General features: G+C 50.4%; 1 protein-coding gene across 2 annotated transcripts in view; it reads left to right on the top strand.

The window, feature by feature from the left end:
- The window catches only part of Spred (Sprouty-related protein with EVH-1 domain), a 70,533-nt gene that overhangs the window by 14,910 nt on the left and 40,598 nt on the right, over nt 1-15,025 (top strand). The window lies entirely within an intron of this gene.

Raw genomic sequence — 15,025 nt, 5'->3', positions numbered from 1 at the left:
CCGTCATTACCCGCCCGTGCTTGCGGTGTCGCCCCCCCCCCCCCCCCCCCCCAAGGCAGTAGACGTCATCGCTGACGTCACGAGTTTGAACCGGGTGGTCTGGGAAAAGGAAATTCCAAGTTAATGAGTGGTTTGCTGATGAGCGAACGTCAACAGGGAAAAAACCAGGACAACCAAACGTTCGAGTATTATTAACAGAAAAAAAAAATGGGGTGGTGTGGCACTCGGTGGTCCTTTTAAAACGCCCCGCATTCGTTATGTGTAGCCGCGAAGAAGGGACGGTTTTGCCGTGCGCTCGGAGAGGCTTTTGGAGCCCGTCGTACGCGCGTGGGACCTCAGCTGGACGGTCCGAGACACCACGAGAGGGACGATAAGCCGTACGTCCGGTACAATAAAAGTACGAGGCTGTCCGAAGGGTCCCGGTTCTGACCCGTCCGAGCTCTCCTTATCTTTGCTTCGATTTCTGGTTCAGATAACGAGATTCTGGTGGCGGACGTCTCGTAGTCGTTTGTTGTATGTGTGTGTGTTGGGGAGGGGGGATGTCTGAGGCCGAAGTCGAATGTTGTAGGTGTGTAAGAAATAGTGAGGAATGTCGTTAAAAAAAGTGTTAACGGCTCTGTTTTTATGGTACGTGTAGGGTGGTGTTGAGTTTCCAAGTTTAACCGAGTTCAAGTCCACACCCGAACTGGCGACCCGCTGTTTGTCGCTTCCTATCGCAGATATCCTGACTGTTTCCCACGTGCAGCCATTGGTTTTAGCGCTGTAGCGAATTGTTCGAAATAACGAACAGCTTGCGACCTCCCTTTCCCAAGCCCCTCCGCGCGAATGGCTGCATACTCCTTTTTTCCTCCTTTTTGTGTAGAGTGCTGCAGTGTTGATCTATTATAAGCAGGCTGGGAATCTGGCGTGCTGTTTTGCCGTGTGCCTGGTACTGCTGTATGCCATATGGTGCGTATCGTACACGCTCCAGGGACGATTCCAATTTTATTCTAATTCTCTTTTGTATGACAAGAAGAGTTGAGAGCATATTCGTTGCTCTGTCCCGTTTCATGGTGCGGTGTGTACCGTCTTTGTCAAAAGTAAACAGGCTGCATGGTTTGCTTCTCGCTTGTATAGTGGAGCCCGTGTGGCTTTCCTAGCGATCAAAAGGTGTTGGTTGGAAGGTAAGAAGGCCCCCAGTCTTTACCTTTAACGACCATTTCAGCTCCAGGGAAGCTGTAAGGGCTCCACTGTACGAGCTAGAAACAAACCATGCAGCCTGGTTACTATCGACAAAGGCTGTACTTCACCCGGCGTCAAAAAAAGTTCACTGCGAGGCACGCGAATCGCGAAAAAGGTAAATTTTTTTGTTTTTGTAGCCACTTTGGTGTGCCCCCAGTTGAAAACCTGTTTCCCGGTCTTCCGGGCGGAAATTCTTTAGAGCTCCTGTCATTTTCGACTATCTTCCCAGGCTACGCAGAAAAAAAGCGTTTCTCGGCACACTGTAATGGGGCGTCTTACACCAGTTCTGGACTGAAAAACCCCCTGAAGAAATGCTTGTTCAATCTGTCGTAAAAAAAAAAAAAATGAAAAGTTCGTCTCGGAACAGAAATTTTGTCAAAACACTTTTTTTTTTTTTTCACGCAGAGTCAGAGCCAGCGGTATACTTTTGAGCTCATAAGCGGTAACCAAATGACACGCAATTCCGCCGGAGAGAATCGAGCCACTGTGCTAGACCGTAAAGCAGCCCCTTGAAAACAAAACAAAAACAAAAAAAAAGAAACATAGATGGACAGGAAACACTTTAGTAGAGTCACCTCGAAGAGTCGAAGTGTCGCTCACCGCAAGCACCCGCCACTACCGTGGTACACCGCAGAAATGAATTTGAATTCTTTTCTTGCGTGTAATCCATCATCACACGCGGGAGCTCTCCTACTAGAGTTCTGCGAAAGCCTCCGCTCGGTGGCACTAGACGGCGTCAGTGGGCGGTTCCTTCCCCGAATCGCGCTTGGGTGTGACTGATTGTTAGCGAAGCGTGACGTTGGGATCGCGTCAGTGTTTACTCTCGCGGGCGGGGCTCCGTACTGGTCAGGATGCCATTAGGATGACTTCGGAAGTAGCATTGGCGCCGGTGTGTTGTAATCGCGCCGTGGGCTGATTGACCACGAGATGGGAACGTGTACATAGTACGGCAAGGCAGGCGTAGAACTGGAGGTACCCCTTGAGGGACGTGTTTACGAGGCAGTAAGAATGCCTGAAAGCTTCCAGCGTCCAAACGTGAGATGACAGGTTTATTCTACTTGACGGGCTCGGAAACGTACCTTTCGAAAAGGTACAGTCGGGGACAAAAGTCTATGGACCACGTGTTCTTCAAGCGAAGCCGATGGCTCTGCTATTAGCCGCCGGCTGGAGACCACACTTGTGTAGATGAAAGAACAAAATTTTGACCTTCACCTCTACAAGTGCGCTCTCCAGCCGCCGGCTAATAGCAGAGCTATCGGCTTCGCTTGAAGAACACGTGGTCCATAGACTTTTGTCCCCGACTGTACCTTTTCGGAGGACAGGCGTCAACTCATGAAATGTGCCTAATTATTCGCTTCTTTTGATTAGCTACGGGACCTGATTATTTGCTTTTTGTGACTGCCTTTCAGAGCAGCTACCTTTGTGATTCCCCACTCAAAACGTTTCTTACGAGCGTTTAGCAGCAGCTACGAAATCTCGAATATAAAAGGTATCAATGAATTGAAAGCTCTTCCAGAGCAGTAACTCGTTATGTACAGCAAACAGTCCCGTAACAAACAACGAAGAAAGAAAAAAGATCAGTGAGTAACTGGAGCGTACCGTGTCTTAGAAGACTAACGGGAAATCTAAAGCGAGCATTATTTTATTTCCGACAATGCGCATAGTTCAGCTCTATGCAGAGACGCCAGCCTTTGCTTACCTTTTTTTCCAACTTGCCCTCGCAGAAACCCGCTGCTACTACGAGTAGTGAGTACACTTCGAGCGAGAGTCAGGACCGCGGCCGGGTATTTAAAGAGTCTCGCGATAGTTTCTCATCGCCACCAACCTCCTCGCCCCACGTTCTCATCCTGCCCTCATCTTTCTTCCTGCGCCCTCGCCCTTCTATCTACTTCTGACTCCGTCACCGAGCTTACTTGGGTCCCCTCCCGGCGCTCCGGAGGTGCCAGATCAATAATCGGGTGCGGAGGCGAAGAAGGTGTACACCCCGAGCTCTCTCGCACAGCCGAGGAAGCGGAGGAGGCCACGGAGCTCTCTAGAATTGGAGCGGCGGCGAAGGGAGAAGAGTTTGGTCGTTTCGACCATGAATCTGCTGCTCGCGTGCTCTCTCGGCTTTTTTTTTTCTTCTTTTCTCTCTTTGGTAGAGTTGCGAGGGGGAAAGCATCGCGAGAGATGCTGCCGCCCTGCCGCCTCCCCCCTCTTTCCATCCACGCGTTCTTCCTTCTTCATTTCCCCTCCTTCTCTTCAGTAGTTCCGGCGCAAAAAGAAGAGCGACTGCTAGCGTGGTTTACCCCGCGCGTCAACCTCTCCCTAACTCGCCCTTTCCCCCCTTCATCTGTCTATCCAATCTCTCTCTCTCTGCTATATTACCCTTTTTTGTTTATTTGGATCTTCATTTCGCGCCATTTTTTCCCCCTCTTCTGTCTATTCGCCTCAACAGTTGCGCGCGGCGGCGTCCGCTGCGGGCGGAGGTGGACGCGAGCGTGCTTGGTTTTCCCTTTCCTCCTCCTCTTCGTTCTCTCGTCTTCGCTCGCTCGTTTTGGGTGGGCGTGTGCGCGAGACACGTTTCCACGAAAACGCGGAGGCGACGGCAGCGCCGGTCGCATGGCGGTGGCGGCGTCGACGTCGGCGCACGTGAGGCGTGATCCCTGCTGGCAATGCACCGCAAGTTTAGGTTGCGCCGCCCGCGGTGGGTCTCTCGTTCTGCGTCACGCGTGTGGCGTGAATTTTATGAACAAAATGGCGTGGCTTAGGGACATACCCCACAACTTTTCTTTCTTTCTTTCTTTCTTTCTTTCTTTCTTTCTTTCTTTCTTTCTTTCTTTCGGATGGTGATATACCTCCATACCAGCATGCGAACCGCATAGCCACTACGCCACCGCGGCGGGTAGAACGCCTTACTTTGCAAGGGCATTTGGAGCAGAGAAGAAAGGTGGTGGCAGTAGTAGTAGTAGTAGTAGTAGTATAATCGGGTGCAAACCAACACAAAGCGGCTTTTTTCCCGTCATAGAGTCCCCCTTCCAGCCAATGGCGTCGGCCGATTCCCTTGAACCTGCTAATGTGACTATGCAGGAAGCGGCGTGACAATGGACGGGAAGACTATCCCCAACCATAGAGGGAGAGGACTGTGCCCTTTCGTCCGATGCCATTGGCTTGAAGGGGGGGGGGAGGGTGCTTTGACGGGGCAAAGTCACTTCGTTTTTGAGAGCGTTAGCTCTTACTCATCACGTTTCGAAATTTCGTGGGGTCTGCTACCACCCTGAGGTCACAGCGCCATCTGTGGCATTACTTACACAACAGCAAATCTCGAATTGAGACTTGTAGCGCCATCTACAATAGCATTGTAGAAACAACCACCTGCTGCGTGCCAATGATGACGTCACGGTCAAATATGGCGGATAGAGGTAGAACGATGTGAGTATGGGAAATAAACGTAAAAATTCGTATTTCCTTGGTGTGACGGTTGTTTAGATTCGTGAGGTCAGCGTGAACTGAGCACGTATAAATAAAACGGGAAGGGCATATTATTTGTGAAATTGAAAGTAGAAAAAGATATAGAGCCGGTTAATTGGAGTGTTGTTAACAGACAATACTTCCATTATTACATAGCGTCCCGAAGTGTCCTTTTTTTTTCTTTTTGAGGTAGACAGACTTGGCACTCCTATGACGAAAAGTCCTTGGCCTCATCACCTGTCGTCCAAAGAGAATGGCGTTGCCCAGCCTGTTTGACCTTAGTGTAAGGGACTGAGCACTTTGAATGAATATTTCTCTTGAAGCGGGCTTTCTTGTATTTGTTTTCTTTTTTCCCTTTCCCCATTGACGCTACACACTGTCGCGAACAAACGCTCGCGAAAGTCTGCACGCGCCTACGCCAGACCAGGAAGAAAACAAAGCCCGCGACAGTCTACGCAAAGAGAAAAAGCTAGGCGATTAAAAAGCGCGTTCAGATACAGAACTGTCCGCCTACACACACAAAAAAAAGTAAAGAGTAGCACCACGTGTGAGTGACACTTGACACTGCGACAGACCTCCCCGACAGAGTAAGAGAGAGAGAGAGAGGGCATGTGTGTGGTGGCGTTGTGAATTGATACGTCGTCTGCTAGCGGTCTCCGCGTCGTGTTTTCTGTTTCTCTCGTGCGTCGTCTGTTGTGCCGCTGCTTCATTCGCGTGGCCTCGCCCAAAATGGCGTCTGCTTGCCGGCGCGCCGCGAGAGTTCGTCTGCTGCGTCGTCTGCTGCCCTTCGTCTTCAAACTCTTTATCTTCATCTCTCCATATCCCTGTATATGTATCTGTCTCTCCACCTCAATCTCTCCCTACGCATTACTCACTCTTTAACGAATACTACCCTTCCCTACGGCTGAAATAATGACCACACACACACAGAGACAGAGAGAGAGATTTGATCTTTCTTCAGCCTTCCTTCTTTCCTTTGTTCGAGATATTGGAGCGGTTTCCTCGTTTCTTGTTATCGAAATAGGAAGAGGGGGGGGGGGGTTGCTCCGACGACCATCTTCTTTGCATCGTGTGGGTGGCGTATTCTTCTTTCTTCGCCGCTTGTTTACTTTTCCGTTTCATTCGCACTCATTCTTTCTTTACTGTTTTTCCCGTGCGGTCTCCCCCGCCCCGCTGCTGCTGACGAGGCTGCTCCGTGAAACGGAATCCGAGACTCGCGGCCCGGCTCGTATTTCGCCGTCGCGAGTCTCGTCGCCGTTAACGACTCCGCGTGGTTTGCCGCGGCCGTGTTGGTGGCTCAGCGACGACGATGACGACGCACGTGGCCGTCTTTCGTACTTTTCTTTTTTGTTCTTTTCTGCGCGCGCCCACCAAACGACAAAACACTCAGAGCTGATTGTTGTTTTTCTTTTTCCGTCTTTTTTTTTTCGCGTCCGTTTCGACGGCGATACAGCAGTGAGAGAGAGCGGGGGAGCGCTGCGGTGGTGATTCCGCGTCGTCGTCAAGTTCGTTGACGTTTCCGTCAACAGGGGAAACACTGTTGCCGTTCTGAAGGATGTGTGACAGCCTCTCGTGTTCTGCGGGTAGCCAGACACTGCGTTGTTTTGAGGCTGTGTCGTTTCCGCTTCTTTCCATCTTAGCTGTATGCCTGCCTTGCGGTCAGACCAACGTGCGCGTTCGAAAAAAAATGAAAAGTGTTTTTAAGGGAAGAAGACGGCACGACAATTGTCTCACGTCTTGGTGGTCGCCCCAACCGCGCCGTAAGGGAACGGAGGAATGTTGGGAGCTGATCCTTATGAAAATTTCTTTAGACAGTCTGTAGACTACCCATAGACTTTTGTCTATACAGTCTGTAGACTGCGTATAGACAAATCCTAGAGTATAGTCAACAGGCAATACAAATCCTATGGACAGTCTATCGAGAATGTAAAGATATGTGACCATATACTTTTAGTAGCCTTTTATCTACAGAATGTCTCTAGACTATGGACAGACAATAAGAAATTTCTATAGCAAGGCAATAGAGTCTACAAGAAGTCCATAGACAGTCTATAGACCATTTTTATAAGGGGCGGCCGGCTGAAATGAAAGGGACAGGATGAAGATAGCGAGGTGAAGCACAGAGTGGATCGATATCGAGAAATGACAAGGAAGAGCTATGCACACTGTCTGCAAAATACAAAACGTAAAGCACCTCGAAAGTACAGGGAGTAAACAGAGAGTGAAAACGCGCGGAAACTGTTCTGTGCCAGCGTGACACGACACCCGTTATTCGTCGCCCCTACGTTTCAGCTCTCCTCTGAATGGGCAGGACGCTTTCGCGGAAGACCTTGTTCGACGGGAAATTTGCTTGGAGTTCGAGGAAACAGAATCCGCCGCTGTGCTCTCTAATCTCGACCGGCACGCGGGCTTCCTGCAGGGGGAGCGGCGAACGTTGCGTCAGATGTCGCGTTCTTTGTCTTGCCGTATAGACCCCAGCGCTGTGTGTGTGTGTGCGTGTGTGTGTGTGTGCGTGTGTGCGTGTGTGCGTGCGTGTGTGCGTGTGTGTGTGTGTGTGTGTGTGTGTGTGTGTGTGTGTGTGTGTGTGTGTGTGTGTGTTTTCCTGTTCATTGTAAGCGCGGGACAAATCCTTTATGCCGTGCGAGGCGTGTGGCAGCTTTCGGACAGACACGGTACAGTCTCTCCTTCCTTTCGCGTGATGATCTGTGAAGTGGTGGATGTTGATAAAGATCATCATCATCAGGCTGACTACGCCCACTTCAGGACAAAGGCCTCTCCCATGCCTCTCCAATTAACCCTGTATTTCGCCAGTTGCGGCCACCGTATCCCCGCAAACATCTTAATCTCATTCGCCCAATTATAACTTTCTGCCGTCCCCTGCTACGCTTGCCTTCTCTTGGAATCCACTCCGTTACCCTTAAGGACCAGCGGTTATCTTGCCTTCGCATTACACGCCTTGCCCAAGCCCATTTCTTCCTCTTGATTTCGAGTAGGATGTCATTAACCCGCGTTTGTTCCCTCACCCACTCCGCCCGCTTACCACCTATCACATTTCTTTCCATGGCTCGCTGCGTTGTCCTTAACTTAAGCTGAACACCCTTTGTTGTTGTTTGTTGTTGTTGATGATGGTAATGATGCTTTTATTTTGATGGCGAAAGTGCCGTTTGACAGAGTGTGTCGTGACTAACACACGCGTTTTGCGCGAGGTGGAGTCGAAGACGCATTTCTCCAAACATTTCCAAGTTGGCCATACCATGCCATGAATGTACGCCGGAAGGCTCAAGTAGCACGGCCGCAAAGATTGGCGGCCTTGCTCGGTTGGCCGTACCATACTATGAGTTTAGACCACAGGGCTCAAAAAGCGACGGCCGCCAGCGGCTTCTTCAGCCTTGTGGTTCAGCCTTGTGGTCTAAATTCGTGTCATGGTATGGTCAACCGAGCAAGGTGAGGGGACGTCACCACAGGAGTGCGGAGGCCTTTTGTTTCTGGAAGGCACTGGCTGGGGTCCCGCTGCACCCTTGTCCCGCGGATTGACGCCACATACGCGGGAAGATCGTTTTTGTAGTGGACATCCTAGAGAGAAGAGGCCAACTGCAAGTGCATTTCCAACGTTCGACTCGCGGTGGGCTGACTTCATCTGTGACGATGCTCCCTTCTTCTACTCGTGCCTATACGTGATCGTATATCATCATATATAATCCACAAATACTGTGTGCGCGCTGACTGTCTCTCTTCACAGGGGGGAAGGAGTTAAGCCGTCCTGATATCTCCTGAGTTATCCGACTCGTCGAATGACTCGCAGTGCGGGTTTGTTTAGTATGTACAAAGATACCGCCTCTCTGAAGAGCAGTAGAGTTCGCCACCGTACATACATGGAGAGATTTAGCATACCCGAGACGTATTATGGGGGAGACGTATACCGGTTTTACGTGCGAGAGCGGCGCAGTGGAAACCGCGTGAACGAGTAGGAGCACTGTGCGTGCGCAACAGGCATACGTAAAACGGGTACACGTCTCCCCTATAGTACTATAGTACGTCTCCGGTATGCTAAATCTCTATAATACCGCGCGGGAATGACCTTGCCCTTCTCTTGCGCTACGTTATAGTCTCTCGGGTGGATTTTTAATTTTTTTTTCGAACCTCCCCGCGTGCGGAAAGCTATAAATGAACGCCTTACGCAAGAGCAACCCTTCCCGGGAGTACACTGCCCCGGCCTGAACGAGAGTGAAGTAGGCAGCGCCCCCTCTCCGTTGGTTTATTTTCCTTCATCCCATTTTCAGCGGTGCACCTTCACCTTCGCCGCGCGTGCCTCACTCTCTCGTTTCCTGTATGGGAGTAGAAAAAATACTCCGCCCTTATTTTTTAGGTGGGGAGGCAGAAAAACCGAGGTATAGCATGCTAGGCCTGTCGGCACAGGATACTGCGCATGCGCGCCAGGCAACGAAGCAAGCAGCAGCTGCCCCCGAGGATTTTTTCGAGGACGCGCGCGCCCCTCGGCGCTGTATATTTTCGAACGTCGATCATGTCGGCCGAGTTGCGTTCGAAGCGGCGGCGACGGGACGGCGCCACGGCGAGAGGCAATAAACACAACACGCACGCACGCCCGGCCCAGCCGCCCTCCCTCTTCTTGCCCGTCCTGTCTGTCCGTGTGCACGCCGCAGTTGCGTGCACCTGCCGTAAGGGGGCTAGGCAGATAAAAAGGGGACAGTCGCCTTTCTGCAATGTCGTAGATAGCCCCCTTTCCTGCATTGTCACGCTTGCAGGCTGGTGAGAATTAGCCGACACCATTGTCTGGAAGGGGGGTCCCGTTGGAAAGGAAAAGCCGCTTTCTTCTTGACTTGTGTCGGACTAGTCGCCCACTGCAGGACACGGGCCTCTCCCCTATCTCTACCAGTAACCCTGACCTGTGCGAGCCGCAGCCACCTTATCCCCGCAGAGGTCTGTCTGCCTTTGATTGAAACCGTCCGAAGCCTTTTTTTCTTATTCGATGATGGCAGATGCCTTTTTTGCTGCGATGACTGTATTGGGATCAGGTTTGATTCAGCGGCTCGAGGGCGGAGACTTTGCCGTTAGCACTGGTGGATGCTTTGCGGCGTCGTAGCTTCCCGAGACCAGGATGTCAAAAATTTGCCGAGTATATTTGACGGTGGAATTGCAGACGTGGCAGGAATGGTTAAAAATGTTTGGTGGCGTAAAAACTTCTTCCGCAGCTACTTTTTTGAACCTGCGCTGATGTCTGTAGTAAGAGACAATTCAAGAACGTAGCGACGGATTCCTCTGAAAGGAGACCCTAGGGCCAATGGCGTAAAAATCGGCCGACTCCAACAGTTAATCCGTGGTTGACGCCCTGTCGCAGTAGCGTGACAGTTGTTTAACCTAGGGTGACTTGGGATTGAGAATAACCACGGATTAACCGCAGAGTCGTGGAAATCGGCTGACGCCATTGGATGGAGGGGCTCCTTTGTGGGGCCACGGCCTCTACGCCCAGCCATTGAGGAGGAGGGGTGCTTGGATAGTGTGGAGAACGGTCGGCTGTAGGGCAAGCGAAACGGTGGTGTTCCACGTTCGCGTAATGGGATAATTGAGCGAGTTTTATACCGCAATTCGCTTCCTTGGCGGGCTGTTTTCGCATGCGCTGGTTGCTCACCGCGCATCCCTGCCACTGCGCATGCGCGGTTAGGTCTTCCGAAGGCGTAAGCGGATCACAGCGTCGACACGCGGATCGCACTAAATGCCAAAACACTCTATAAAGTCAGGGGCGACGGTTCCAATGCGGCAGTCCGTTCTTGCTATGTCCGTTCCGGCCGCCAGGGGGAGCACGCGCAGTTAGCAAGCCTTATAGCGCGAAATCATATTATTCAACCGCTCGGACTGATTTCCCGTCCGAAAAAAAAAGAAAGAAGAACGTTCTGTGGATATCTTTGAGCACACTCTGCAATACATTGTAAACACGAATACACCTAAATGGGAGTAAAAAGAGGGGGTAAGCTGTCCTCTATACGCACTCCTCTCTATAAAAGGGAGGGCGCTAGAGGAGAGTTTACACCCTTTTTACGCCTTTCTGTTTGGAATTTAGTCTCTTCTGCTTGCTGCTGCGCTTTTCATGGAGTGAACGTCTCCTGTAGTGTCTTGAGAATAGCGAGTGATTCGAACTATTGGCGCAGGTGAAAAAGCTATTAGTGCGGGCTCCTGAATGGACGGAAAGGCATAGCCGCGCTCCCATTGTGGGCGAGTTAAATTTTTGAAATCGCACACGTTTCTCAGTTCTGTAGCATATTTTGTTGAGTCAGTGCTTCGTGTTTAAGCGTGTCGCAAAACGAATTAAACTCGTTGGGGCGTTTTTGTGAATGATTAAAAAAAAGGAAGGAAACCGCATTTCTGTCTTCGAACCTGCCTTTTCAGCAAGCCACTCGGCATTCACGAGCAACGATTGCAGCGCCACTTTTCCCCCTAGGTGTCTACTCTGCGAAGCTCTGTGCTGCACGCAACTTTGGATGGGCGATGAGTCGGAGAGGGCTACCACGGAAAGTGCACGGGAAGCGAGGCCAAAAATGAAACGGAAGTGGGGAAACGATAAACAGCGTAAAAGACAAGAAGAGGAGCCAGGCGTGAAATGGCAGCAGGAGACTCGGGAGACGAGCGGCTGTGAGAGAGGGATGGAGAGAGGGTCTGAGTAGATCCTTTGCCGCGTTTTCACCCAAGCAGCTTACGGCAGCACCGCCTGGATTAGACGGTCGGGGTGGATGTTCTGGATGAGTCGGTATAGTCTATGGAGTGGCTTCGCAGTCTACACCGCCTAGACAAGCCTGCTCTGAATTGGGTTCTAGTTGAGGAAAGTTAGGTGGGCGGACGAAATTGAGAAGTTTGCGGGGATACGGTGGCCGCAGCTGGCAAAGGATAGGGTTAATTGGAGACACATGAGGGAGGCCTTTTCCCTGCAGTGGGCGTAGTCAGGCTGGTGGTGGGGGTGTTGTGAATCGGGATAGTCTAGGCGGTTTGCTTTGCCAGCTACACCATCTGTATGAACCTGGTCTGGGTTGTGTTCTGAATAAGTCGGTACAGTCTGTGGTAGTTGCTTTGCGTGCTACACCATCTGTATTGGTCTGGATTGTGTTCTGAATAAGTCGGTACAGTCTATGGTAGTTGTTTTGGGAGCTACACCATCTGGACGAGCCTGGTCTGGGTTGTGTTGTAGTTAAGTCAATACAGTCTATGGTAGTTGCTTTGCGTCTGGATAAGTCGGTGTAGTCGACGCGCGTTGCTGTGCGAGCAATACCACTTAGACTAGTTGGGTCTAAATGGCGTTCTAGATGAGTCGGTATAGTCTAGGTGGTTTGCTTTGCGAGCAATAGTACCTGACCAACTTGGTCTGCATGTTGTTCTACATGAATCTGTAAAGCCAGATCGGGTTCCTTTGTGGGCGACAACACCTTGAATAGTCTGAACTAGCCTGGTCTCGGTGATGTTCTAACCACCTTGGTCTGAATGGTGTTCTAGATGAGTCTGTATAGTCAGGTTGGGTTCCTTTGTGGGCGACAACACCTTGAATAGTCTGAACTAGCCTGGTCTGAGTGATGTTCTAGATAAGCCGGCGTAGCCTAGGTGGGTTACACTGGGAGCAACTACAGCTCTGCTAGTTTGGTCTAGATGGTGTTGCTGCAAGAACGACAGTATGCTTTTTCATTGGCAGCACTAACTGCCAAAGAAGATGCGTGCACGAATACGAAGTCTCGCTTTCGAAACTAGTCACTGTTCGTCGTGCAGTGATTTCTATGAGCACGCGATTGTAGGGGTAAATTTGATGGCTATAGGGGCCGACTGTTTTGGCAACTTCACTAAGTATGGCGTATAGTGAACCATGCAATGGCTTTATATGCGCACCAAGTCCGAAAGATTCCAAACGTAAGTTCGGTGGCTAGGATTGGCTACCCAGTCATCGCTGGAAACACACAGGGGGGGAGACAAAAATGCGAGGACTTCTGTTTGCTGAGAGAGGCAATATGGGGGGCCACATTAGTAAGGTGGCATTCTTAGAAACGTCGAATTATTGCCTTGTGCAGCCGCTTTCCATAATTTAAATCGGATTAAACGTCCGGGCTCCCGCCTTTTTTTTTTTTTTATCTCGCCGCAGACGGTAGGAGGAGTCAGCCAACCTTTCAACCTTTCAGTCCCGTGGCGGCTTGCCGCTCTGCCATCGGCGGAGTGATACGTAGCGATCGGCGAAAGCAAAGAGTCCGCGCGTATTTTTATTTCTGTGGGCCTAATTTGCGGCTATGTAGCCTCTGACTGGATCTATGTATTCACGGAAACCTAAAACACACACACAAAAAAAAAACAGTGAAGCCGCCACGCGACTACCTGAAAGGCACTCCTTAGTTGACTCCTAGCTCCTACCGTCTGCGGCGAGTTCAAAATAAGGCGGGAGCCGGGACGTTTAATACGATTTAAATTAGGGAAACCGGCCGCACCCCCAGTAGCACAGCTAATCGGCAAAATATTGGAAATGTGTTGGCAAATGCCGTTCTTACAAAGGGCCAGTGTGAAACCATCCATTTCCAATATCGGGCCAATTACCTATGCTACTTGAGTTGTTTCGAAGTTTCTAAGAATTCTCGGAACGTGTAGATCGATTTTCCGCGGTAAAAAGACGAGTTCAGATTCCTATTTAGTGCACCTTTAACGACTCCATGGCTTGTAGGGGAGAGGTTAATTTGACCATGCGCGCAGTATCGCCAGCATTCCTTCTGAATACACGGCCCGATTAGAAGCGCCGTCTGTGATTCGAATATTAAGGCGAAAGCCTTCAATGGTTCGTACTGTCGTCCGTTAACAAAGTGCGTCGCACGCGCTTAACTCGGGAACTAAAAAAGATAGAAGAAAACCAATTGTTGCTTCAGAGAGAGGAGGAAAAAAATGAACCTAGAAGCCACGGCAGATAACTGTAGGTTAATTAGTTCTTTAATTATAGGCAAAAATGTCGAAATTGCGTCGAAATAGCGCGGACGTCGGTATAGCTACGGGAGCGGTGTGACGTCACATCCACCGGAAGTCGTCACGGCATAGTGAAAATTGTCTCAGAATGGCCGGGAAAACGTCGGATTTGTGTCAAATTAGATGGAGAAATGTGTAATTAAGCGTTATTAACACTTAAGATTCCCGAAAGATGTACAATTTGGGTGTCGATATAGCCGCGGGAACGGTGTGACGTCACATCCACCGGAAGTCGTCACGGCATAGTGTCCGCGGCTTTCGCCTCTCAAAACACTTTGGTTTCCAATATAGTGAACTAGAATACTATCCTAGTGGCGCGAACGGAAGGGCGCGGGCGTGCTCTTTGGCGTAGAAGCCACCAGATGGCGCCACTGCAACTTTTTCCAGCGGCGTCGTCGCGGCTCTATTTGGAGCTTGTGTATGTTTCTCCACGTCGTTGTGTAGGTGTGGTGCTCTAATACGCCTTTAGTTAATAAACATGCATGCCATTTGCTTCAACTAGCTTCAAAGTAACCTGATAGGCACTTTTTTTTCCCCGCCGTGCCCCTTTGAGCAGTTCGGCGATGATGAAAAACCCCGTCGTTGCGTGCCGTATGCTACCGAGAACGGGCAATGAGAGAGGCTCACGGTTTTGCCGGTGGGTGTTAGTTGTCTAGATGCATCTCTTACCAGGCTCATTTTGTTTACCTGTGATTATAGTTTGGTACTATGGGGTTTAATGTCCCAAAGCAACTCAGGCTATTGGGACGCCGTAGTCGAGGGCTCCGGGTAATTTCGACCACCTGGGGTTCTTTAAAGTGCACTGAAATTGCACAGCACACGGGCCTCTAGCATATCGCCTCCGACGAAATTCGATCGGCGCGGCCGGGATCGAACCGGCGCCTTTAGGGTCAGCAGCCGAGCACCATAACCACTGAGCCACCGCGGCGGCTTACAGTCATAGAAAACTACATTCCTCATTCATCTGTCCGCGCGCCTACGTGTCATCTAGTTTACGGAAATCAGTTTTTTTCTGAGGCGGTTATGCGGCCTCAGAAACATATTTTGTTCACTGAATGTTACTCCCGATTGAAAATATTTCCACCCCAATTTTCGGCAGGTCTTGCAATGTATGTATTGACATATGCCAAGTTGAGAAGACACGGGAGGCCAGCATTATACCTTTATTGGCAAGTGCAGACATGTGAAAGAAAAATTGAAGCGAATATTGGTTTGATGGGAGGCACGTTATTGGCGTAATCAGCCGAAATTAGGTTACATAGCAATGTCATCCGCGGAATCAAGGCTGGGCTTGGTGCTTCCTAACAAGGTGCTTCGGAGATCTAAGTGCAATGGCTTATTTTCAGGTACTTAGAAGCTTGGC

The sequence above is a fragment of the Amblyomma mixtum genome, chromosome 8 (assembly GCF_055824585.1).
Source record: "Amblyomma mixtum isolate Tamu chromosome 8, ASM5582458v1, whole genome shotgun sequence".
NCBI classification, from domain to species: Eukaryota; Metazoa; Arthropoda; class Arachnida; order Ixodida; family Ixodidae; genus Amblyomma; species Amblyomma mixtum.
The sequence above is the reverse complement of the archived record's forward strand: the minus strand, read 5'-3'. Positions and strand labels throughout refer to the sequence as shown.